The sequence below is a fragment of the Alligator sinensis genome, unplaced genomic scaffold, assembly GCF_000455745.1.
Source record: "Alligator sinensis unplaced genomic scaffold, ASM45574v1 scaffold301_2, whole genome shotgun sequence".
In the NCBI taxonomy this organism is placed as follows: Eukaryota; Metazoa; Chordata; order Crocodylia; family Alligatoridae; genus Alligator; species Alligator sinensis.
In genome coordinates, this window is record NW_005841874.1 from 4579090 (window position 1) to 4602721 (window position 23632).

At 43.6% G+C, this 23632-nt stretch overlaps 1 protein-coding gene and 1 long non-coding RNA gene across 14 annotated transcripts in view; one reads left to right on the plus strand and one right to left on the minus strand.

Moving 5' to 3' along the window:
* Nucleotides 1–23632, minus strand: part of KCNMB2 (potassium calcium-activated channel subfamily M regulatory beta subunit 2) — a 244461-nt gene that overhangs the window by 163178 nt on the left and 57651 nt on the right. For 2 of the 12 annotated variants that reach the window (XM_025196004.1, XM_025196001.1), the window contains exon 1: nucleotides 1168–1373. The exons of 3 other annotated variants lie outside the window; for them this stretch is intronic. The gene's annotated coding sequence lies outside the window, so the exon portion shown is untranslated. Of the gene's footprint in view, nucleotides 1–1167; nucleotides 1375–15285; nucleotides 15593–15613; nucleotides 15741–16049; nucleotides 16072–23632 lie in introns of those variants that run through there. 7 more of the 12 variants (XM_025196000.1, XM_025196010.1, XM_025196002.1 and 4 more) reach the window with 7 other exon arrangements.
* The window catches only part of LOC112549139, a 50600-nt gene that overhangs the window by 20953 nt on the left and 6015 nt on the right, over nucleotides 1–23632 (plus strand). The window contains exons 1-2 of one of the 2 annotated variants that reach the window (XR_003092475.1): nucleotides 14269–14349; nucleotides 15051–15230. This is a non-coding gene — a long non-coding RNA (uncharacterized LOC112549139). Of the gene's footprint in view, nucleotides 1–14268; nucleotides 14350–15050; nucleotides 15231–23632 lie in introns of those variants that run through there. The other variant, XR_003092476.1, reaches the window with a different exon arrangement.

Here is a 23632-nt window from a genome sequence, read left to right on the forward strand (position 1 = left end):
AGTTTATCAAAATAAGAAGCAACATGTTTAGTTCAAAGAGACTAAAAGGTCCAATGATAATGATGCTGCATATGCATGTATATAAGGTATTTGCTCATTAAGTTCCCGCTACTTATCTTGATGAGGGTCACGTACAATGACAAATATTCAAACTTACAGCCCTGCTCCAAAGAAGAACACATACAATCTACATTGCCCTGTTGTGCCTCAAGAAACCCAGCCTGTGATTTTTCTGATATTTCCTTGTCTGATGCTAAACCAAGCACATCATAAAGGGTATGAGGCTTATAACTTTGCATATCACCTCATATTTCCTCTGGACTCTGTCTCTCAAAGAAAACCAGCTCTTTTCAAGGGGAATATTTCCTTTGATGCTACTTAGTTTTAATCCCTGCATTGCCCTTCTCCCAGCCCTTTCAGCCATCAACTAAGCATCATTTACATCTCAGCCACAAGAGTTGTTTCAGAGAAAGAGGTGGCGGGGGGGGGGAGAGAAAGCTAACCTTCGGCTGTCTGAAACTACAATTCTTGTCTCCCAAAATAATTAGTGTAAACAGGGCAGAGGAGGCTTTCGTTATGCAAAATGGACGGATACCTTATGCTTTCCTTTGCAATTGGTTATAGTCGAACTATTTTTTTTTTTTTTTTTTTAATCAGGGAAATCACCTCTTAATGCTTCACTCCCCCTATTTAAATGACAGCAGTGACACTCAAGGCACATTTCCCATGTTAATAGCATATATATTCCTTATCTAACCGGCTTCAGGACTTTAACATGCCCGTTCCCCATCTCTTTTTAGGACACCCTCTCCCCTGCCTCCCCCCTCCCCCACTCCGAAACAACCCAGCTGGCATGGAAGATAAGAGGTGAAGGGTTTTCTACATGACCTCTATGCATTTTACTCCATGGGAAAAGCAACGTGGAATGCACACTCAGCAGGCTAGGAGATTGGAACCAGTTTGTCCTCGAGGCATTTCTGCCACAAAACACACAGTACTATCAACAGTATTTTTATTATAAGCGGTCCTGGCTTCCCCTACCCCCACCCCCTTCCCCTTACTGTTTCTGACTCTGCACCTGCCTGCATTTGGAAGCCCACAGAGCAAAAGCATCAACAATAAGCATCAAACAGCAACAGATTCCTTTGTTTCACATGCAAATCCTACCTCTGCTAGTTGTCACATCTTCTGCCGATGTAAAGCCTAATTATTAATAAACAGGGATCCAGTGGAATCCTCCAAACTGCCACCAGTTGTTAAACGCTGTCATCATTACCTCCTGGTGCTTAAACCTTTTTGGACCATTCATGTCACAACCCCGGCTAACTCATAGCTTAATACTCCCTGCTCAAAATGTCTGAAATAGTTTGGAAGGACAATAGGAATGACAGGCACACTAGACAGCCATGCTTGAAATTAGTTATCTGAAGCTCTGTTAAGGCTGTTTTGTAGTGTTTTCAAAGCATGCATTAGGTAGGATTTATTAACCTATGATAGGCATGCTGCTTCTGTTTTTATTAAGTGTTGTAATAGGGTATTTGTTAGAAAAGCAGCGATAGGTCTAACTCCTTCTCTCCCCCGCACAGCGTTTGAACCTTCACATTAGAGGAGAGAGATTCAGACATCCTTAAACTTACTAAGGCTACTGTTTCTGCAGCACGGGATTTCACGCATGGGTTCAAAAGTAAGGGGGAAAAAATAACTCCTTGGAGTGGAAGGTGCTGTCGGTTCTTCAGGCTAATGTAAATAGAAAAATGAACACAACAGCATCTTCACCCACCCCAGTCTCAGGCTGTCTAACGAACCGGCAAAACACTGATCAACATCTAAAACTTCCCAAAACTCACGGAGGAAGGTGTGATATTATGGGGATAACAATGAAACATTTCTACCATGTTATTAATTGCACATACAATGCTACCCAGGCAAGGGAATCTTTACAAAAAGCAACTGTGGTTCCCAGATAAGGATGTCTCGGCTCTAAACCTATGTTTACAAGCTGATACAACGCAGAATGGTAATGAGCAGAAAGAAACAGTGCTGCCTGGTGTTTGTAGTGCCAAAGATTCGTGGAAAAGGTGGGCTTTCTGGGTTGTGCGCTTGTAGATCTCTGTATTATACAACTTTTATATGCAAACCTAAATCCCAAGTGTCCAGTTTTATGATCTAATTTAACTTATTGGACCATGGAAACTTTCATCTCTCAAAACCAGCCCTGGTTAATGCAGGTCAAAGACTTTTAACATTGGCTGGTTGTTTAGTGTTGCAGGTCCTAGTTTAGTCCCTAGCAGATGAACACACAGTTTTCAAAACTCACCAACACAAAGCACCATCTTGCTACCAGTAACAAGAAATTGGCTGAAGGCCTGAAGGAGCCTACCATTGTGAAGGCACATTGGTAGAAATCTGTTGGGAAGCTAGAACCCTAGCTGCTCACGTTGTATCTGCTCAATGGTTAAGAGTATCAACAAGCAAACGGTCTCTCACATTTCATAATCACTGCCTCAAAATAAAAATGACAGCGGGCAAGCAGGGAAACAAATAATGATTAGAGAGATCAGGCAGGAAAGCAGATCATTACAGCAATTGCAAGAATGCTAAAAACTAGACTTGTGGGGATGTACTGGCATAACCCTTCACCTTCATTCCTGAAAATAATTTGGAAAAGAAGGTTATCAGCATGCTAAGAAAAAGAATATGTTTTAGCTTTATCATGTGTAGGGACCTGATGGCACAGGAAACGGGACAAGAGGTGGGAAGCCTTTTCCTCAGTGTACATCATTGGCTTGAATCTGGGCCATTCTACTGGTCTATACACTTCAGCCAAGCATCTGAAATGCTGGGAAGGAGTTTGGTAGCCTTTGTGGTTTGTGTCCACTTCCTAAGGGAAAATAGCCATGTCACAAAACCCCATCCCACAATGAGCCCCAGCTGAATACTTTGCTGAGAGTTTCCCAAACAGCCAAGATTTGAGTGGCCATTTAGAACAAATTACTTTTACTGCCCAAAGACTGGCCTCTCGCATCCTCAGGGAGAAATTCTGAGTTCTTTGACTCAGTGTAAATCCCTAAAACCTGATGGGAGTCATTCCAGGGTAGATCAAACACAGGATCTGGTCCATCATTGCAGCCAGCCTACTGCACCCCTCTGGATCCACCCTTGATGAGACACTCCTTCGCTGATGGCTTTCAGGTCAACACCATAGCCTTTGAGGACAGTGGCACACATTCCCAGGAAGAATGGGAGAAGGACTGGAAAAGAGGGGAAGACCACACTGGGCCTGGAAGTTGGGCTGACAGGCATGTGAAGAAAGCGAGGATGGCAGATACTATTCTCCAGCTCTCAGAGTGAGAAACCAGCAAGGAGATGTGTAGTATCCCCTTTGGTCACAGAACAGGAGGAAGCAGGCTTGAAGAAGAGCTTCAGCTGAAAGGAGACAGAAGGGAATTAATAGGATGGGGAAGGGAACAAATCTTCCCATCTTCACGTGCTAATCATCCCAAGATTCTGCAGGTGAAAGCCACAGGAAGTCAGAACTCTATCGACATGGTTTTGTTTTTGCTACAAATTAAGAAAAATGAAGCCCTAATGAGAAATAATTAGTTTCCATTTCTCTTTCCTCACGATACAGCTTTAGAGGGATGTTACTTGTCAGTGAAAAACACCCAGTTTGAAAGGCAGAAGCATTAGTTTTTTCTTTACAATGCATAAGTAATCCATGGGACTCCTTGCCACAAAGCACCATTGAGACCAAAAGCTTAGACACGGTTGGAAAATGGTAAAATATTAGTACTATGAGATGCATAGTTAAAACTATCTGTAAGAGTTAAGTAACAGTGGGTGTGTCTACATGTGCCAATGTAAAGAGCATAGCCATTTTTAAGGTGCATTAAGGGTGTGGGTTTACACGTGTGTGCCCTTAACGTGCCTTAAAATGGAAATTTTAGGCTATTGACACCTAAATTTGATACCTGCAAAAGCAGGTATCAAATTTAGGCATGAATAGCTAGAGTGCCTTAACGCGCATGCAGAAACAATAAGGCGCATTAACGCTGTGTATGTCAACCCTGTTTGGGACTAACTTTAGTCCCAAGTCAGTCTGCACACCGCGTTAATACACTCTAGTGTGTGCACATGCAGATGTGTGACTAAATCACCTTAATGCACATTAGACAAATGTGCATTAAGTTTAGATGGATGTAAAAGCATGTGTAGACATGCCCAGTATAGACAAAGAGATGGAGATACTTGACATGAGGTTTAGAAAGGCGTTTTTTCAGGTCCAAAGCCAACTGCTAGCTGTCTGGGGTTGATAAGAATCTTCAAGGACAGGTTAGTTCATAATTGTCTACCAAAGATGTGTTTTATCTTCTTCAGAAGCATCTGGTCTGGCCACTACCCTTCAACACTAAATGAACCACTAACCTGATTTAATATGATAATTCCTATATGACTAGGTAAAGTATGTACTTTCTGAATAACCCAGAGCATAAATGTCCTGAAAAATAGACAGTTCATATGTGCTCTTAATTTAAATTACATGCAAAAATCAGATCAACACTACTAGGAGCTGATGATGCTTTGCAGTTTGCAAGAGCTGCCTTTGTGAGAAATCCCACGTAAACTAGCTTGCACTCTTTTTTCCATTTTTGACCAATATTAGCTTCTGAAATGGACAAGGAGAGATGAAGGAGATAAGGAATTCAGAGGATTTGTAGTCTGCATGCTGACTGTAAGTCAAGCAGCATAATGAATAGAACAACTAATGCATAATTTCATTATGAGTCATCCTAATTATAAAAATTTGATAAATACATAACTAGAAAGTGTAACTATCTGTTACAAATACATATTTTTAATTACATAAGGAAGTTCACAATATAATTAATATTGCAGGTTACAAATGCAGCAACCTCTTCTTCTCCTGCAGTGATAAAATTTCCTAAGAACCATATGAATTTGGTTTGAAGTTGCATATTTATTAGGTACTATTCTTTTTAGCCCCATGCTGAGTCACTTTCAAAGGATATCCACATCTGAACCAGCAGCAGGAAGCTTTTCACTAATCCAGTAGATGGTCTGGTATGATCAGCTATGGAAGAAGCACAGAAATAATCCACTGATGGCCAATCAAGGTTAGGTTCTTTTTATATAATGTCAGTCTCCGTTGTCAAAGTACCCAAAGTCTGGGTAGCACCAGCACAGATTGCACTGTGAACATAAAATAAGTTGTAGAAGGAGAAGTAAGTTTAAATAATGAATGTGCTGCTTAAAATGAGAGAGGTCAAAATCTGAACTCCAACCTGAACACTCTTGAACTTTGTGGAAGTTTGAACCTAAATTCAGACTGGAGTCTGTGCTTTTTAGGGAACCAGCCGGGGGAACAAGAATACATGAAACTTTGTATTCTTCAACTTTGGGGATCTTTAAATCCTGAGGCATACCTCAATGATGTGCTTTGGTGCTTTGGGCCCATCTGCAGGGCTAGGGAGAGACATTCAAAAAGACTAAGCCTGAATTGATTCAATCTTTGCAGGTTAGTTTAATCTGCCTCTGTTGAACTGGTTTGCAACTGCAAAGACATTCCCTCTGGACTAAGGAAATTCAGGCACATGCCTGCAGTGGCTCAGGCTAGAAGCCGGGAGGCACTAGAGCAGCTCTCCCTTCCCTTCCACAGTGCTGAGCTTGGGGGGGAGGGGTGTCCAGAGGATGCTCTGATTAGGGAGGGGTGTAAACCCCCATTCTGCCTGCACTGTCCCAGGCTTTTCCTCGCTTACTGCCCAAGGGGCAGGAAAGTTGCCAGACCTCAGCCCCTGGCTAGCACTCTGAGGCAAACAGGGGGTGCATCTGTTGATGATAAAGAGCTTTTCAATCTCCCTCTCCCTGCTTCTTCATACTGTCTGCAAACCTTACAGGAGAGGGATCCAGCAGGAGGCTTATAACACAGTGTTTATCAGCCCATCAACAGAACAAAAGCCTCTCTCTCTAGCCTCTCTCATTCAAGCTCTTCCTAAACAGCTTTTTCCAAGGAAGGAAAGGAGGGGCATTAGCAGCTGACCTGTTGATTAGCTCCAAAAAGCCCTAAGCAGACACTGTTCTGTCTGCCTGTCCCAGTGAAAGTGGAGACACACACACAGACACCTCTCAGCATTAGCTAGCATACCACATGCCTACGGTCCATGGGGTTGGGGTCCATGCTGTGGGAGATGGGAGGGAGGGAGGAGATTCCTGCCTGAGCAGCGAGGAGGGAGGTGGTGGGTGGGGAGGAGGCAGGGGGAAGCCAGGCAGATCCTTCTGTGCCTGCAGTCTCCGTGGAAGCTCTGGCTAGGAAGCAGATGGGCGGGGTCAACCCTGTTCTCTGAGCAGACATCCCAGCTCAGGGCTGCAAAGTATCTGGGATGCTGGGGGACTCTGGTTTAACTTAAACCAGGAAGGGGTCTGGGACAGACATTACATAAACTGGTTTGACCCAAATCAGTTAAGTCTGATACTACATTCAACCAGGTTTATCTGAAACCAGTTCCAGTCATTTTGAAACTGGTTTATGTGCACTGAACTTCTGTTCTGTTACAGGTTTAAATTAGTTTCTGATCACTTAAACTGGTTTGTGTGTAATGTCTGTCCCTAGCCCAGCTCTTAATAGGGGGTGAGGTCAACCCTTTACCCATGGTTTACCTTCCCTAGTTTATTCTGAGGTGTGCCTTGTATCCACTAGGATTTTATAGTGTGAGAGGTAGTGGGCATTAGTAAAAACCCACTTTTTTAGCAGCAAAGACGAAGCCATAATCTCATGGGTGAATAGTTATGACCTACATCTTTAGTGGTCTGTGTTCCATGAAGAAGGAGATTTACATATAAAGCTCTCATTAACACTAATGGAAGTTATCTGGTCCAAGAGTCACCCCTGAATTGATGGACTTCATTTCAGAATCTTTTTAGTCCTCTGACTTTGGACAGCAGAATGCTGGGAAATCTGTTCATTTAACTGATTTGTATTGCGTCGTGTGAGTTACTCATCACTTCCACATCCTGCTCAATTGTCCTCCATTATGTCACTTGCCTGCCTTTTCCTCACTTAGTCCTTTTTGAATCATTTGTCTAAGAAAAAACAGCTGTGTTAGGAGCCTTGTTAAGTGACCCAGAAACTGGAGTCTCCCACACCAATGGTATCTGATGCAAATGGATGGTTGCTTGCTGTGAAAATCTTCTTGGTTGACAACCCGTTGGGTATTTTTGACAATATTTGTCTGTAGAGTTAAAAAGCAGTCTTCTCGCTCTTGCATATTTAAGCTACTGTTTCTCTAGAAATGTCTACATTAAATTCCTCCCATAGAGTTTCAATGGAGGTCTTTCTACTACCCCATTTGTTCAACAGCTGCTGGTATACATTGCTCCTTCTCTTTTCCCTCAGCTTTTGCCATCTGCCATCATTAAGTTGCCCAGGTGTCGGAAATCTTCTTGCTCTTCTCTTGTAAACATTATTCTGCCTTCTTCTTCACTAGCTCACCCTTTATTTATATAGAGTCTGATGGATTTGGCTAGCTGTTCTCAAAACATCTGCTACATTTTGTACTTTATGGGGGTGGATGGGAAAGAGAATATATACACTTTCCAGCAAAAGTAAAGATGATCAATTAACGCTTTTTGCTCCTTGCACTCAGTTTCCAGGTTCTTACTGTTTTGCTGCACTTACGGATGCCTCAGTTAATTAATGACTGCCACTTGCATTGTTGCACAGAAGCATATACATCACCAAGAACAGCTAATTTCCAGAAACATCAGGCCTTCCACATATTTCAACAATGTCTGGCCCTAAATTGCACTGAAGAACAGCAATGACAGGAAATATCCCAGATAGATATCAGCAGAGATTCAAGTGAGCCCCCAAACTATTTCTGTTCATTTGCTCAAATACACACTGATGGCATAAGCAAGTGCCACTCCACTGACTTCGTAATATCATCATCTTGGATTGAAGTTGTGAATTATTTTTGATTAGCTGGAGGGGAAATCCAGCCTCACGCAGCATCTTTCACAGTGACGGGTAGTGTAAACTCTGAATTCTCTGGCAGCAATGATGAAATTAAATGATTTCTGGTGTGACAGACACTGCTTAGTAAATCCTTGAAGGATGAAGATACATTGGAACAACAGAAAAAGAAAACCGGGCAAACAAAACTGCTCACACAATTGCTTGGTGCCAGCTCCTCTCCATGTTTCTGTTTGGGGAGCGTGCAAAATATGTTACCAGAGAAGACCCTGCCAGGATTTTGTGCTTCCATGCTTCTACTTTTCTTGGGCTGGGTCTCAGTACTGGTGCTTTCAAAGCCTGATTTTGTGTGGCCACAGTGCAGAGACTTCTGTTTCCCACTCTGAACATTTCTGCCGAGCTGCAATTGCTGCCTGCTGCTTTCCCATTTGTTAAGCAATGGATTACTGTTCAAACATTCTCAGCCCAGGTTAGCCTAATCTCTGCATGCAATTCTCCAAATTTACTATCCTCTTACAGTGCCATGATCAGAGGTGCTTCTTGCTTGTTCAATAATTTTCTGAAGCGCTGCCCCAATCATTGCTACTGTGATTTCCTTTCTTTGTGATGGATAATGCATTTTGCTATTCACCTTCTGCAGAAGGTAAATTGGCCATTTAGATGCTTTCTGATTTTGTATACAGTGTCTTAGTTGTTTTCTCCATCAGGCCTGACAGTTATTTCAAGCCCCTTGCACTTATTCTTACATTAATTTAACTTCACCTAGCAACCCTTATCAAGATACTGCTAGCTAATTCTGTCCTTATCTTCTCCCCTCCCCACCCCAAATCACTTGAAGTACAATGCTTTTTCTTCAGTGCTCAAGTATCGCCTTTAATCTGTTCTGCCTCTTTACTCAGCTACTGCTTGGCCTTAGTGGAATCCTCTTCCTTTGCTGAAGCTCACTCTTGCTTCCTGTTCTCATATTTTCCAAGGGATTTTGCATAGCTAAAGTGCGTGGTCTGTTTTTGGGGGATCTGGAAGCTTGGTCATGGGCCTGGGCTAATGCCTCCCATCCAAATATGGGCCCAAAGAAATGCTTTAGAGCTGCTGGCATGGTGATGCTGGATATGAAAGACTAGGATGTGGAAAAGTCAGGGAGCAAAAAGGAAGGAAGAGGCTCCATGATGGAGTACACAGCACTGCAGGGACCTCCCAAGCATGGCCAGTGCAAGGATTTTTGCTGCCCTAGGCAATGTCATGCTGAGCTGAGGCCTGGCTGAATGTATGAGATGCTTGTCTGCCTAAGGCATTGCTTTTGCCACCCACTACAATTTGCCACCCTAGGGAGCTTCCTATGCTGCCTGCTCAGTTATGCCAGCCATGCTCCAGAGCTAGCTCAGAGGGTGGGAATTTAGATAAGGTGATGTGCCTTGGGGAGCTGACTGGATTAAAGGAGTCAATACATTTGGATTGGAGACTCTGAATGACTCAGAGAGGAAAAGCAAGGCATATTTTCAAGACTACGCGGTGCCTCACATCTGTGCCTCAGATTCCCTTCTGTAAAATGGGAAAAATGACATGTATCTACTTCTGGAACTGCTTTAAGATGTATAAATAAAAAGTACCATACAAATCTGAACTATGGCCTGACCATAACTTTTATTGTGGTTTGTACATACAGTAGTATAGATGTCAGGCAATCTGCAGGATATGAGGCTTTGTAAGGCAGACTTCATGGAGCATATTACTGAGTGTGTGCATGCATGCGCTCATGCTCACAGAGCTCACCTTTGGATTTCTTTTTTGTTAATACAGCCATTTTTCTTATTCTAAAATAAAGGATGTTTGATAGAAAGGGCAAGTTTCTGGGATTTGTACAAAAAGCTGAACAGGTCAGATCTTCACCTCCATTGGCTCTACTGGACCTATGCCAAGTTATATAAGCTGTGGACTTGCCTTCCACAATATGCAGGCCAAAGAAGGGCTGGGGACTTGTCTATAGCCCATAACAAAACAGATCCAGTGGCCAAACGCCTGGTCCTGGGACATTACTTCACCTCATGGGCTACAATTTTTATCACAATGATGATACTTCATTGTGAAGGGGGGGTGGTGGTGGTGGCGGCGATGGTGGTAAAGGCTTCTATCTGGTGGGGATGCCCTGCTCAGAGCTAGCATTCATATCTGACCATTTGGAGCTAAATCTTCAAAAAGATGTTGCTTTGCTACTCTGGCAGTGTGACAATGAGTAGGTATGTACATTGTGCTATTCTGCAGGTGAACGAACAGGAAAAGAGAATAGAAGCCTAAAATGATCAAGCATTGAAGGACAGCACAAAAGTGGGTAAGGCAGTCCAATAGGCTATTTAAGCACAGAGACCTATTCAACATAGCTAGGTGTTTAAACACATACCCAAACTGTGGTGACTGCGTTTCCGCGACCCCGAGTGGTAAAACTCGGCAGCAACACATCAGTTCAGGACACTGCACTATGTTTTAACAGTCTGGAGTTTATAAGATCACTTGAGATGCCCTGACGTGGGCCTTATAAGATCATGGCCTTATAAACAAACTGCTTTAGCAGCCTGAGTTTCTTGATATTTGATAATGCAGATGCCCAAGCAGCTGCCTCTCCTTAAATACCAAGGAGATTTTAAAAGACCAGGAAACACTACCACAATAGTATCTGAATCACATTCTGCACCTCACAGTAATTAGATCCGTAGCAAAGACAAAACACTATTCTCTGGGCCACTCAATGTCTTGACTTCTTTCTGAACCTCTACAGGTAGATGGTGTAAGCTGTCTCACTGGTGTGCTCTGTTGTGCTCCTTCTGTCCCATGGCTGCTGGAGACAGTGCCCTGGACAATGAGACTTAGGACCATGGAGCCATCTGTAAACATGCAAGGGTAAGGGGGAGGAGCTGCTGTCAAACTTGCTGAAGGCAGCTAGAGGTGGTCAGTACCTGAAAGGATCAGATCCCGCATTTAGAGATGGATTCCAATTTTAGTTCTCTTCTCAAACCCACCATTTTCACTGAATTCATGTTCACTGCATTGGAACACATGCAGTTTATTACTAATTTTGCTTCTTTTGGATTTCATGGGTCCAATCCGACCATAAGATACTCACTATTTTCCTAGTTTTTCACCATCTATATGGAAATTAATTGTTAAGATGGATGTTTAGACAGTGGGTACTTTTAAGTTTCACTTTTCTGCCACATCTATTTAGCCTGTCAGCTCTTTGGAACAAGAACTGTCTGCTGCTCTGCCTTTGTGCAGTGCCCAACACAAAACAACTCTTTTCTTGGTTGGTCTCCAAGCGCTACATAAGAAAGAAAATTGTTATTAAAACTAATACCTGAGTGAGATTGATGGTTAGAAAATGATATTTAGCAATTTTGTTTAAATAATTGCTTGTAGGTAGAATAGAACAATGGTCCAGAGCAGCAGCAAGGGTTAATTCAGAGGCAGATTAAGATGTTTTGGGGCCTATGCAAATAGGCCATCTTGTTTGCTTTGCATTGCTGACTGTGGCTGGCCGGTGAGTGAATGAGAAATGAATAACTATCATATACCTGGCACCACTGTGCCCCCCAGGCAATTGGGGGAGGAGGGGTGCTCCTGGGCCCAGGTCTAGCTGGCCCATGTGTTAATCTGCCTATGGGTTAATTGGTTTCTAAAAGTCTGTTTGTGACAAAATTTCCTTCAATGCCCTTGTGGCTAGAACCAGCAGACCCACAGGCTGGGAAACTGAAGACACTTACCACATGAGATAGGCTTGCTGTGTTGGCTACATCACAGTGACCAACTGCAGAGCCTTTGGGATTTCCAGTTTTGGTGGACAGACCAAATTAGGAGGTTGTGGCATACCCAAATTAAGACACCGGTAAATGACCACATTAAGATGTGTGTATGTGATGGGTTTGGGAAACAAAGGAATATGCTGACAGAACAGAATGTGGACAGTATAATGACCACAGGGAAACCATCAATGGTACCCAGTGATGAAGACTCATCAGAGGAGAAAAAGAATACAAAATGAGGGATTTAAGAGCAGCAAAGGGTCCCCGAGTGGGGGACCCAAGGCCACCATGGATCAAGGATGCACCAACAGCCTGTCTCATCCACCAACTGGGAGTGGGAAGGGGGACTCAGCCCTCAACTTCCAGGCTGCTGACATCTGATATTCAAGAAAGAACCACAGGGTGAAGCTCACGTACTGGCCAGATGTACCAGTACCGGCTGTGAAACCTAGGACTGGTAGATACAGAATTGGAGGGTTATTTTGTTTGCCTTGCCTGCAATATTCTTATCTGCTATCATTGTGTATCAATAAAATGTACCTATTATCAAATGGAAGAAGTTGTGGTCTGTCTGAGGGTCTGGGTCTGTCTGGAATAAGGTATCTGGGTCATAAATCCAATGCCTACAAGATGAGGTGGACAAACCATAGTTTATAGGCACAAGGAGTTATAAAGGGTATATGGAAGGCTGGAGGGAAATTGTTAGTAGTCTAAAAGAAGGAATAGTGTTGTGCCCACAGCGTTTCAGATGGGATTGTGCCTGATATTAATTTGCTTCCCTGGTTTGTTTGCACCTCTAGGAAGATTCCCCTGGTGGTAACATTGTGTAGGGGGGAGGAATGGGATGAAGTGGAGCTGTAGTAACCAGGCATATAGCCTTCTGTACCACTTTTACACCAGAGAGGGGGGCTCTGCACTTGTACTGAACACTGACGTGTCTTTAGGACCAGAGCAACGGTTCTATATTTATACATATAAATCACTCAGGCAAAATTCCTATTGAAGTCACAGGAATTATGATTAAAGACTGCAGCAGAGGGCTCTTGAAGTGGAAAAAGAGCTGAACCACCAAGTGTAGACTATGTTGGCATAGCTCAGTTTGACATACCGATACTGTTTCCCTACCACCATCCAACACTATCTTAACTCTTCTGTTTCATTTTGTTTTTAGAATTAAGCCAGTTTTCTGTCTCATTCACTGATGACAATGTGTTACTCATAGCTTCCTCATAGGTAATGAGGAAGTTAGAGGTCTCTATGGCTCAAGTGACCTTGGAACTTAGCCAGTTCTGAGCTTGTCCAACAGCTCTCCCAACTATACAGTTGGTCCAATAAAAGATATCACAAGTAAACCTTGCTTTTTGTACATTTCCTGGACCATCCTGGTTACAACAACACTCTAATCCTACTAAATTTTGAGAAGCACCTATATCCAAATACAAAACTCTCAGATGTTAATTGATTAAAAACTTGTTCCAAGAGTCCAGGTACAAAATGCCAGCCCCTCCTTTACCACACAGTGTGAGAGAGTGCCTGGAAAGTGGTTATGAGTAAAAAGACTTAAGCAAAAAGTAATTAGGTGTTTGGAAACAGTCGACGTGCAACTCAACATTGGCAAATATTCTCAAAAAGAAATTGTCACAGAAGGCAGCATGATAAAGCACTGCCCTTAGTCCAGACTAGATATGCTGCCCCGGGGCGCACACATACAGTTCCTGTTGACAAAACACATTTTTGCTTCCATTTTCACTACTACATTTCCAAACTTGATATGCATGACAATATAAAATTCACTGCAGATGATGCAGTGAAATGAACTATGAAAGTACATATCTAAGTAATTAGCTAGGTTTTACATTGCATTATCTTGTTTGTTGTTATTTATTTCTAATCATTTTAATTCTGTATCTTCATCTTTGTTGCCAAAGATGCTTATTTTTCCACTTAAGAGGGCAAGTTATTGAAAAGTATTTTATTTCTAATATGGAAAGGAGGGGAAAAAAAAGTAAAATATATCAGTGGATTTGTCTGTACAATCTAAACTTCCCTTTGTTCTGAGCTGTTTATAATTGTTTCTTTGTCTTAATGTCCATGCTAAACTGATTTCTGGACTTAAAGATATACACAGCATTTAAAAAGTACATCTACAATTTAAGGAGGACATCTGAATTAAAGGCCTGACCCCTGGAAATCGTTGCTCATGAACACAGTCCCGTAGTTCACAGATAATTGTCTCCCCATTGTGAAGGTTTTCAGGATGGTGCATCAGTCCTTAAAAATCTTTTAATGTTGAATAAATAAAACAATCCAAGAATTCAATCCTGCAAAACCATTATCACTGCAAATAATCCTTCACACAACAAGTCATCCCCCTGACATCAGGGAGATTAGGTAGTGTTTCTAGGACCAGGCTCCGTGGAAGGGATTCTGGTCTCAGGTACACAGCTGTCTATGCTCTATGATATAAATACATGCATCTATGCCTCCAGATACAGACACTCCATTTCAAAGCCTTGAGTCACTCCTCTCGCCCACCCTCTCCCAGTCACTGGACACCAAAAGAAAGAGGTATTTTCTTGACTTAGTTTTCTTGTTTATGTTCTATATAGCTCTTGGTATAGTAAGCTAGTAAAAAACCCCCAATGCTATACCCTCTAGGAGATGCATGACGGATCTGATAGTGCAGGAACAAATATCCCCAGGGTACCATTTATCTCGCACAGCACGTCTATTTACTTATTTTTTTCCCAGACAGCGTTGCCATTATTATTTTTGCACAGAGGACTAAAATGCTTGTTTCCCATCCTTCCACTGCTGCCCACTGCCTCCCCCTTCACCCTCCTTGACAGGCAGCACAGTCAAATAGCTCATTAACCCTTAATGGCCCAGTGTGCTTAAACAACTCTCCCCCACTAACACTAGTGCGTGCAAAGTAATCCCTCAGCAAAGAAAATGCGACTCATCACAGCTATTGCTAGGCTCCCTAGACATATCCCTCTCTCTGCAGACCACGGAAGTAAATAGCTGTAATAGAATCACTGGCATTCGTCTGTCTCACTAATATTAGCAGTAGTGATTCAGACAAATACAAGCTCTCTGTCCCTCTTGGCCAAATACAAAGCTATACTGTAATCAGGTTTAATTGCTGGCCTGCATTAAAGTAGCTGACAAAGTCTCCATCTGTGAAGTGCTCGGGGATCTGTCAGCGCAGGAAGGTGCTACCGGGTATCAAATCACATCAAGTTGTATCCTCTCCTGTCTCACTGCAGCTGTGCATCGTAGATGCCACGACATCACTCACAAGACACAATCAATGTAGAAGGGGACTGCTGTTTGGAGAGGGAAGGGAATTAAGTGACTGCTGCCCTAGACCGGGTGCATGGAGCTCTCTCTGAAGAGGCACACAGAGGGTCCTTGATTTTCCAGGTTGCCAGCTGGCCCTTTCCCAGGTAGGAGCTAATTTAGTCCACAATTTAACTAGCTTATTAAGGAAAACTTGCTCACCTTTAACATACGGCGGGAAAGACAGCCTAGGGCTGTGTATAAGTTTGCTGTTGAAGTTTGTCTTCTTGAGACTGCTGGGCTGCACTGTTAAAAACATCTAGGGCAGAATACAGAATCAAACAGACTCAAACACTTGCCTTTTTCACTGCTGCTGCTCTGTGCCGCCAATACTCTCCGACAGGCAAGCAGCATCCCATCACTGAACTTACACTTAAAGTGACAATGCACTAAAACCTTCCCTCTAACATCAGAGCTGTGTTTAAGGCTTAATTTCCTGGATAATCGCCATGTGCATGCTTGACACACCAACTGCAGTTTTTACAAATACCTGCATGTAGAGATTAGTCAGCTGGTTCGAAAAGAGCCAGCATGTCTCCCAGCCGGTGGCAGAATTCGGCCCCTAGTGTGTACCGGTTTGGCTGCTTGTTGCAAAAAAGATGAATAGCAGAGAGTGTTTGCCGTGGCTTTTTCTGAAATGAATACACAACCTGTAGCTACCATCCTTTTTTCCTCTTTCAGGAAAAACCCAGGGTGGAGCCAAAAGGTTAATTTTCTTAGATGAGGTTAGTAATGAGACTCTCAAGCATATTTGTCAAGATAGACTCTCAAGGTAGGGGAAATCCAGATTGCATCCCTCAAATGGATAAAGACAGCAGAGCTCAAACTCTGCTCTCTATTACAGCAACATCAATCTGGAATAATTTCACCGACATCAGTGGAATTACTCCACTGGCAAAGCTGCACAGACCTTGGCCCTGTTGTACCTGGTGTAAGATGAAGAATCAGGGACTGGAGCCAATTCAGAGAGAAGCAGTTGATTTTCTAAGGACATATTGCATCTCTACACAATGTTTTACTAAAGTGATATGTATGACCAGTCACTCCCTGCCAATCATCACAGTCCATGACTTAAATCCTGCAGCTGGGCTTTTTTTTGGTTGCTGTTAACACTGAAATAGGCAGTGTTAGATTTATGCACACACAGATAGTGCTCACAAAATCTCTCCTGGGTAGTTAAACATACTTCTTTTCAGAAAGGTGCTTTGCCTTTTCCACTTCTGTGCCTTTTTAGTAGTGGCACACAGAACAAATACTCAGGCAGCGCTCAAACCAGAGGAACCAACTGGAGATGTAAAGTAAAAGATTTGTGATGGGATGGTCTTCATTGGTATGGAGTAGGATAGAAGGGAGACAGATGCCTTTGTTCCACCGGTCCTGGCTTTTCAAGACCCTGGGCAAAATATCCCAGGCATGATCCAAGTCAGGAGTGTCCAGGTGATGCAGCTCCGTGGAACAGAAGTGGCTGCCCAGAAGACGGAGTGGGAAGAGGAGTGGAAAGTGCCTCACAACCAGTATGGGGGGGTCTGCCCAGAAACTCCAGCAGGGAGCTCAGTCTTGGGGACTCTGAGCAGGGGAATAACTAGGGTGGGGTGCACAGGGGCTATTACTGGTGGGGGAGGAGGAGGACAGCACAGAAAAAACTGGCTGCAGCCAAAGCTGTGCAATCACGCTGGAGATGCCATGGCAATTGGAAGTTGCTGCTGGCCTTAGCTCTGAGATAGCCCCCAGGGGGAAAATTCACATGGAAGAACCAGGCAGAACTTGTTCGCCGAATCAGTCCTGTGAGAGTTTTTGTGGAAGACGCTAATTATGATTCCTTCTTCTCCCTCTTAGTAAAGCTGGGGTACCAGAAGTCATCATAATCTTCCACTAATAAAGAGAATGGGAGAGTGACTTTCTAGCAGCTCAGGAAGTGGAAGCTCATGCCTTTTCAAGACTTGCTCTTTTCAGTCAGCTTTCCAATCCTGGCCTGCTATGCCACACCTCAGCCTTCTTAGTTAACAGGCCCAACAAACCATTTGATTGCATGGATAGTCCAAGGGAAAAGTATCAGTTATTAAGTGAGGCAACCCAGCTGTGTATCCAAAAGCCTGATTGCTACTTGGTCCACAGATGTATTGTGCTTTAAATATTATTTATGGGCACTTACACACATGCGGTGAGTCTGGTCTGGCAAATCCAGGGTGTTGGATCTGGACTCGATTAATCGAGTCTGCTGGTGCACGTAATTGACGCGCCCGGCGCTGCGTCAATTACACATGTATACATGGTGCAGCGTGCGTCAGCGCTGAGAAAATGGTGGGCAGCGTGCTTTGAACTAAAACACATTCAGTGTGCTTTAGTTCAAAGTGCACCATTGCCATTTTCTCAGCACGCTTTGGCACGGCGCCACTTATACAGCTGCATCCGATGCAGTGCCGGGCGCTTTTAATTAGCACAGTTTCTTATGGTAGTGCCTAGGAGCTCTAGTCGTGGACCAGGACTCCGTTGGTTTAGGTGCTGCACAAACACAAAACAAAGAGGCCCGCTTTGACCCAAAATGCTTATAAATTGTAGTTAAATTAATTCATGGCATTGTAACAAATAGAACCATTTGGACTCGCAGGGAATAGATGGAAACATTTGGGAAGCAATGGGGCAAATTTCTTCCCAGGTGTTATGAGTTTTGAAGGCTGGCCATCTCGAATGAATTAAAGAGGTAGCTCATGATTCTACACCTACATCTTTAGTAAAATATCAAGAGATATTCAGGACTGTATTGTTACACTTTCCTGAGATCCCTCTGAACTGTACGGCTAGGCACAGACATTCAAAAAGCCCAAGGTGGAATCGGTCTAGTTATACAGTTGTCTGTAAGTGGCACGGTTTAGAAATGCACAGGTTTTGTTCACAGCTAAAATCCAGACTCCTTAAATGTGTTACTGCTTTCCACTTCTTTTGGCTATTTGGTATTTAACTTCAGGTTATGTTTTGAGTAGGATGGAAAGCTAAAACAAAGCATTAGTATCACCCCTTTAAATGACAAGTCTTAAATGTAAATAAAAAAAGTTTTTTAAAAGTCACGTGGCTCTCCTGGATTCAGTGGGGTGATGGGAGGAGAACTTGATCCGTCATTGCCATCTGATTTCTAAATTGGATTAATTCTGACAAGAGCCTTTTTCTGCTTAATCAGATTTGCTATCCATTTGGCTGCTAGGTTCATAACAACCTTCTATGAGAACAGAAAATGAATTGGGGGTATGGCAGCTTTGTTTCAAGTTCAGCTTTACTTTCAGCCAGAAGTGTGTTCTTTTAGAGTATGTTTTTTGTAATAATCATTTCTCTATTTCCTTGCTTTCTTTTCTAATTCAAGTTGTTGCTGATTATTCATTTGCTTTGTACAAGAGCAGTAGGAGATTAATTGCCCATGCAATGTTGTTAGAGAGAATCCCAAAGCAGGGGAGAAGTAGTTTCCTTGTTTTTCTTAATTTCCATAATTTCATCAATTTTAAACATGGTGTGGATTATAAACAGTAGTAAAATGCCATAGTAAAAGCCTGTAAGATACAGTTTGGAGATCTATTTAATTACTATTAAATAGACCCATTTCTATGGTAGTCATGCATGTGTCTTAATATGTACAAACAGAAATCATTATTTTTATTGCGCTAGCACTTGGAGGCCTCGACCACATTAGAACCTCATTGTGTTAGCCATAGTACAAATGCGTACGAAGAGACAGAACCTGCTCTGAGGAATGGACAATTGAAAAAGCCCAGACAGACATAAGGAAGGGTAACAGAAGTACAGAGAAGTGAAATGATTTGCATAAGGTTACACCGCTAGGCAGTGGCGAAGCTGGGAAGAGACTTCTCCAGCCAGTGCCCAGTGTACTAGACTACTTTGCCTCCCCTTTAAAGACAAGTTCTCGCTCTTCTCAGTCTACAGGAGAAATAGCGGTCTGAGTTTATAGCTGTTTCTCTTTATGCAAAGGGCCTAACAAGGGAGAGCTAAGGCAGGCAGACCGGTGGGTGGATGGTGAGTAGTACAAGAAATGAGAGGTAGATACCTGAATGCTTGAGGTGAAGATGGCAACAGATTGTGTTGGACAGGGAGAAGTTTACTAGTGTCCATAATGCATCCTCCAGAACACCCCCAAACCCTACACGGTGGCACAGATAGGGAGTAGGAGAGAAACGGGGGCCATCTATGCCTTGCACACTGCTACAAAAGGAGTGCAGCTTCCTTAGCCTAGGAAAAGAAAGGCTGCGCGGAGATCTATCTGATTGCTGCCTATAAATACATCTGGTATACAAATACCAGGGAGGGTAAAGAGCTATTTTAAGCTAAAGAACAACACTGGCACAAAACAAACTGAGTATGAACTGGATGTGAATAAGATTTGGCTGGGAATAGAAGGAAGGTCCTATGCATCAGAGGAATGAGGTTTTGGCAAAGTATTTCGGGAGGAGTGGTGTGGGTAAATGAAAGAGATGGAGCTTTATCATTTTTTAAATGGAAGTGCGTAGGATATGGTGACTTGTGAGAGCAGGGCACTGGCACTGGATGGCCCAGGACCTCCCTCCCAGTCTTGTGTTTGTGTTCCCTTAATGCAACCTTCAGGATTAACAGGGGTTTTGTAAAATTTCCCCCTTGTGGCTGAGGAGATCTCAGCGCGGAAGTCACACAGGACTACAGAAAACATCAAATCCGGCCCAGCTCTATACGTCTGTGTATGAATATCCCTGGTGAGCATGTTAGTAAGTGTCAGCAACTTTGTGACCTCAGGATGAAAGAATCAGCTTTTTCAGTCTGGCAGTCCAGCCAACAGCATTCACCTTGGCAGGCACAGCAGAAAAGCTGTTGTATTGTGCCCTGCACTGTAGGAATAAAAAAGGCCTGGCTTCTTTTCCATTGAGGGATTGATAACCTGTGAACAACAAGCTCTTTTCTCCAAGTCCCATAAAATATGATTGATCTGAAGCGGGTGCCTAGGAAAACAGTAGCGCCAGGCATGGAGGGAACACACAGAAGCAGCTGGGAATGAGCTCAACCTCAGCAGTAGCAGCCCATTTTTCCTCCTTGCTTCCCAGTCTCTTGTCTTTAGTTACATGACAGTACTTTACCACCAGCCAAACAGTGTTTCCCTGGCCTTTGCTGATGAGACAGCAGTGAACAAACCTGGGTATTAATTAGAGAGACACCGATGTTCCAGAGCAGCTGCAGTCCTGGGTATACTTTTGCTGCAGACTAAAGCCCTTGCCATTGCTCTTCTCAGGGCCTTGTCACATGTTGAATTTTGAGTCTTATAAATGTTAATTGGTGTTCATGCTAGCTTGAGTTTGCAGCAGTCACACCTTCAGGCTAAAAAACTTCTCCAACGGTCCCCCACCTGCACAGCTGTGCCTTGCCACTAGCGGGCTGGTGAGTGGGGGCTGTAGCTGTGAGTTTGCACTAGAGAGCTGGTGAGCCAGGACAGACTTCTCTCCTTGCTGTAGGTGGGGGGTGGGGTGTGTGAGAGATGGGGTGGGGGGCAGGAACATGAAGCTGGGAGGCGGAGCGTTAATGAGATAGGGGTAAGTAATGAAATGGGGATGGGGGACGGGTGGTGAATGAAGGCTGTCAGCCACTGAAGGATACAATTAAAGAGGTAAAAAGAAAAGAATGGAAAAAGAAATAGAGGAAGTAGATGAAAGAAAGTCTCATGTTTTAATAAGTGGGGATTGGAGGGTGGGGGGTGCTGGTCATGCTCCCTGGGGTGGCTAGGAGCTGGGGGGGAGGTGAGGGAAAGCACTTTTGAGGGAGCTACTGCCCCTGCCCTGAGAAGAAAGCCCCAGCTCATGGGGACCTGATCCAGCCCCCTACCAGTTCCCTCCTCCCTAGACCCCACTGCCAGACCTGTTCATGTCTTGTGCCCTGGCTAGCTGGCATGTGCTCTAGAGGCATGGGGGTCCACCCCTGGGGGAGGGAAGGTCACATCCTTGGGGGCAGGAGAGGGAGTTGGCTTGGTACCAACCCCCCCTTCCCCAGGGGCAGTAGATTTCAGGGGGTGGAAAGTTTGTCCACACAGAATGGGGGTGGGGGGGTGGGGGGGAAGGGACATTGCATCCTGGGATGCTGGAGGCCTGCATCCTAGGTGGCTTTTCTGTGGGGAGTGGCCACACATTAGTGGAACACAAGCTAGGTAACATGGATCAAAAAAGCCTGCTCTGGAGTCGTGTAACTTTAAGTCACCTAAACTGTATTGCCAAGTAGTTTCAGGCATTAATGTGCGGACAATCCAGGGATGAAGAGCTCCAGGAGCTGCCTAAAATTAATGTGTAACAAAGCCCACAGAGATGCATGTTGGTGGCAGAGGTCAGTGCGTTACAACAATGAAGCATCATTTTCTTGAAGTGAAGCAAAGGAACTTCCCGATTCCACGGGCATAAAGGGCCCTTTTGGATTATGTCATGCAAGAAATCCCAGCAAATAGCTGGGTTGAAATGCCACGTTATTGGGCGATCCTGCTGCACTACCTCTTGACTTTTGGTGGGAACAACTGCAGTATGAAAGGTGCCACTCAGTGAGGACCTGTCCTTATTTGAACACGAGCCTCTCCAATTTAGTTTGCAACAGATCCTGCCTGCTGGAACCAAAGGCCATGTCCAGATGAGCATGGCCATGCAGCGCCACATACCACACATTCAGACGTTTCCCACGCTGCTACCTTGCAACGCGGGGTTTTATTTTTGACCCCTGGAGATCCTGCACAAAAAATACCTGCACAGAAAAAAAGCGGGGTGGCGAAATGAGAGCAGTGTGCACCGTCCAAAACCTGAGCCTGGCTGGCTGGAGCCACACTCTGGCTGCTGGACAGGCTCCCAGCTGTGTGAGAAGCATGACTACAGCTTCCCTGGTTCCCAGGACCCCAGATAAAGCTGCTTATTTGCTTTGTCCGAGGAATCTAAAAGCCTGTGCCAAATAAGTGCATGAAACTTCACTTTGACCAAAAATAGTAAATAGCAGAATGAAAGGGACCTAGAAGATGGGAGAGTCAGTACTTAAGGAACTTGGGCTATTATTCACTTTGACTAGCTTTTTTTGCCTTGTACAACTGCATTGTCTTGATATATGCCAGGACATTTTAGAAATAGAGACTATGGTTGTTTTTCCAAGCCAACCTGAATAAAATGGGGTTTTTTTGGAAGTTCCAGCCTTGCAAGGAGTAAGTGTGCTTGCTGTTTTGAAATAATCTGGTATGTCATCCATTTACAGAGACATCTTTACGCTCTGATTAAGAAGGGTTACCACTGTGCCACAATATAACTGACTGATGATTTTGTGAACAAAAGCTATACGGCGGCAGCCCCACAGCTTAGTTATGCTTTGTCCTCTTTCATCACTGTGCTATATATGTGAATGCAGAATGAGATTTTCCTTCATGTTTTAACTTTGGGGAGGGGAGTGTTGCTCATGGTTAAAATAAGGACCCAGGAATCAAGGTTCTTGGTTGTTTTTCACTGAATCCATTAGTACCTCTGGTGCAAATCATTAGTATTTCTGCATGGACAAGCCATCTAACTTCACTATGCCCCGATATGTCCATTAAAAATAAGTGTATTTATAGTTCAGAAGATTATGGGGAAATTAATAAGTGTCTGGAACAGCTTTGAGATCCTTGCCCTTATAGAATTGCATCCTTGTTTTCAGGGTCTTAAAATACAACCATGCCTAGAATCAGCAACAGCAAAAATGTATTTATAATATATTAATAGTTTTGTAATAATTATTGGGGGATGCCTCTCCTGGCTGGGACTGGCAAGATTTCGGCTTGGACTCAACTGCTATTGTGCACAGTGGACAGGAAAATTCTTGAGTTAGCGTGCCTTCAGGGCTTCCCCCAGAAAAACAGATATGGTTTTCGTTGCCTGCAAATCCTGGAAAAGAACTGAGAACAAAACCAAGATGGCTATTTGGCCTTCATTGGCAGGATCAGAACCGACTGTCACCACCCATTTGAACGATCCTCTCCTTACAAACAGAGTTAAGCAGGGATGCATTCTTGGATCAGCCTTCTTCACAACTGGTCTACGAGTTGTTTCTGACTGGGTGAGGAGTGCTCTCCAAGCAGGTGCTGGAATAAGTTCCTGTGCCACTAGCAAACCTCTCAAAAAAAAAAATCTGAACTTCAAGCAGAGTTTAATGTCTCAAAAAACAACCAAACTTGAAGAAAACGGGCCATCTCCTGAAAAAAGCTATGCTGAGTCTTCTGTAACCATAGGCAGAAAGGGACAGCTCGGTATTAATGAACTCTACCATCTTGGGAGTATCCTGACTCTGCTTGTACCCATGCAAAGATGAGCTCTCATATCCGGAAAGTTAGTATGGTCTTTGACAGGCTCATTAAATGAATAAGGAGTCAGTGGATATCAAACTCCATGTAAGTTGAAGGTCTACAGATCCATAATACGACACTGCTAGAAGAATGTGAGCCTTGTTTGATATATACCTCCAATAGCTAGAAAGACTGCGCCAAAGATTCTTG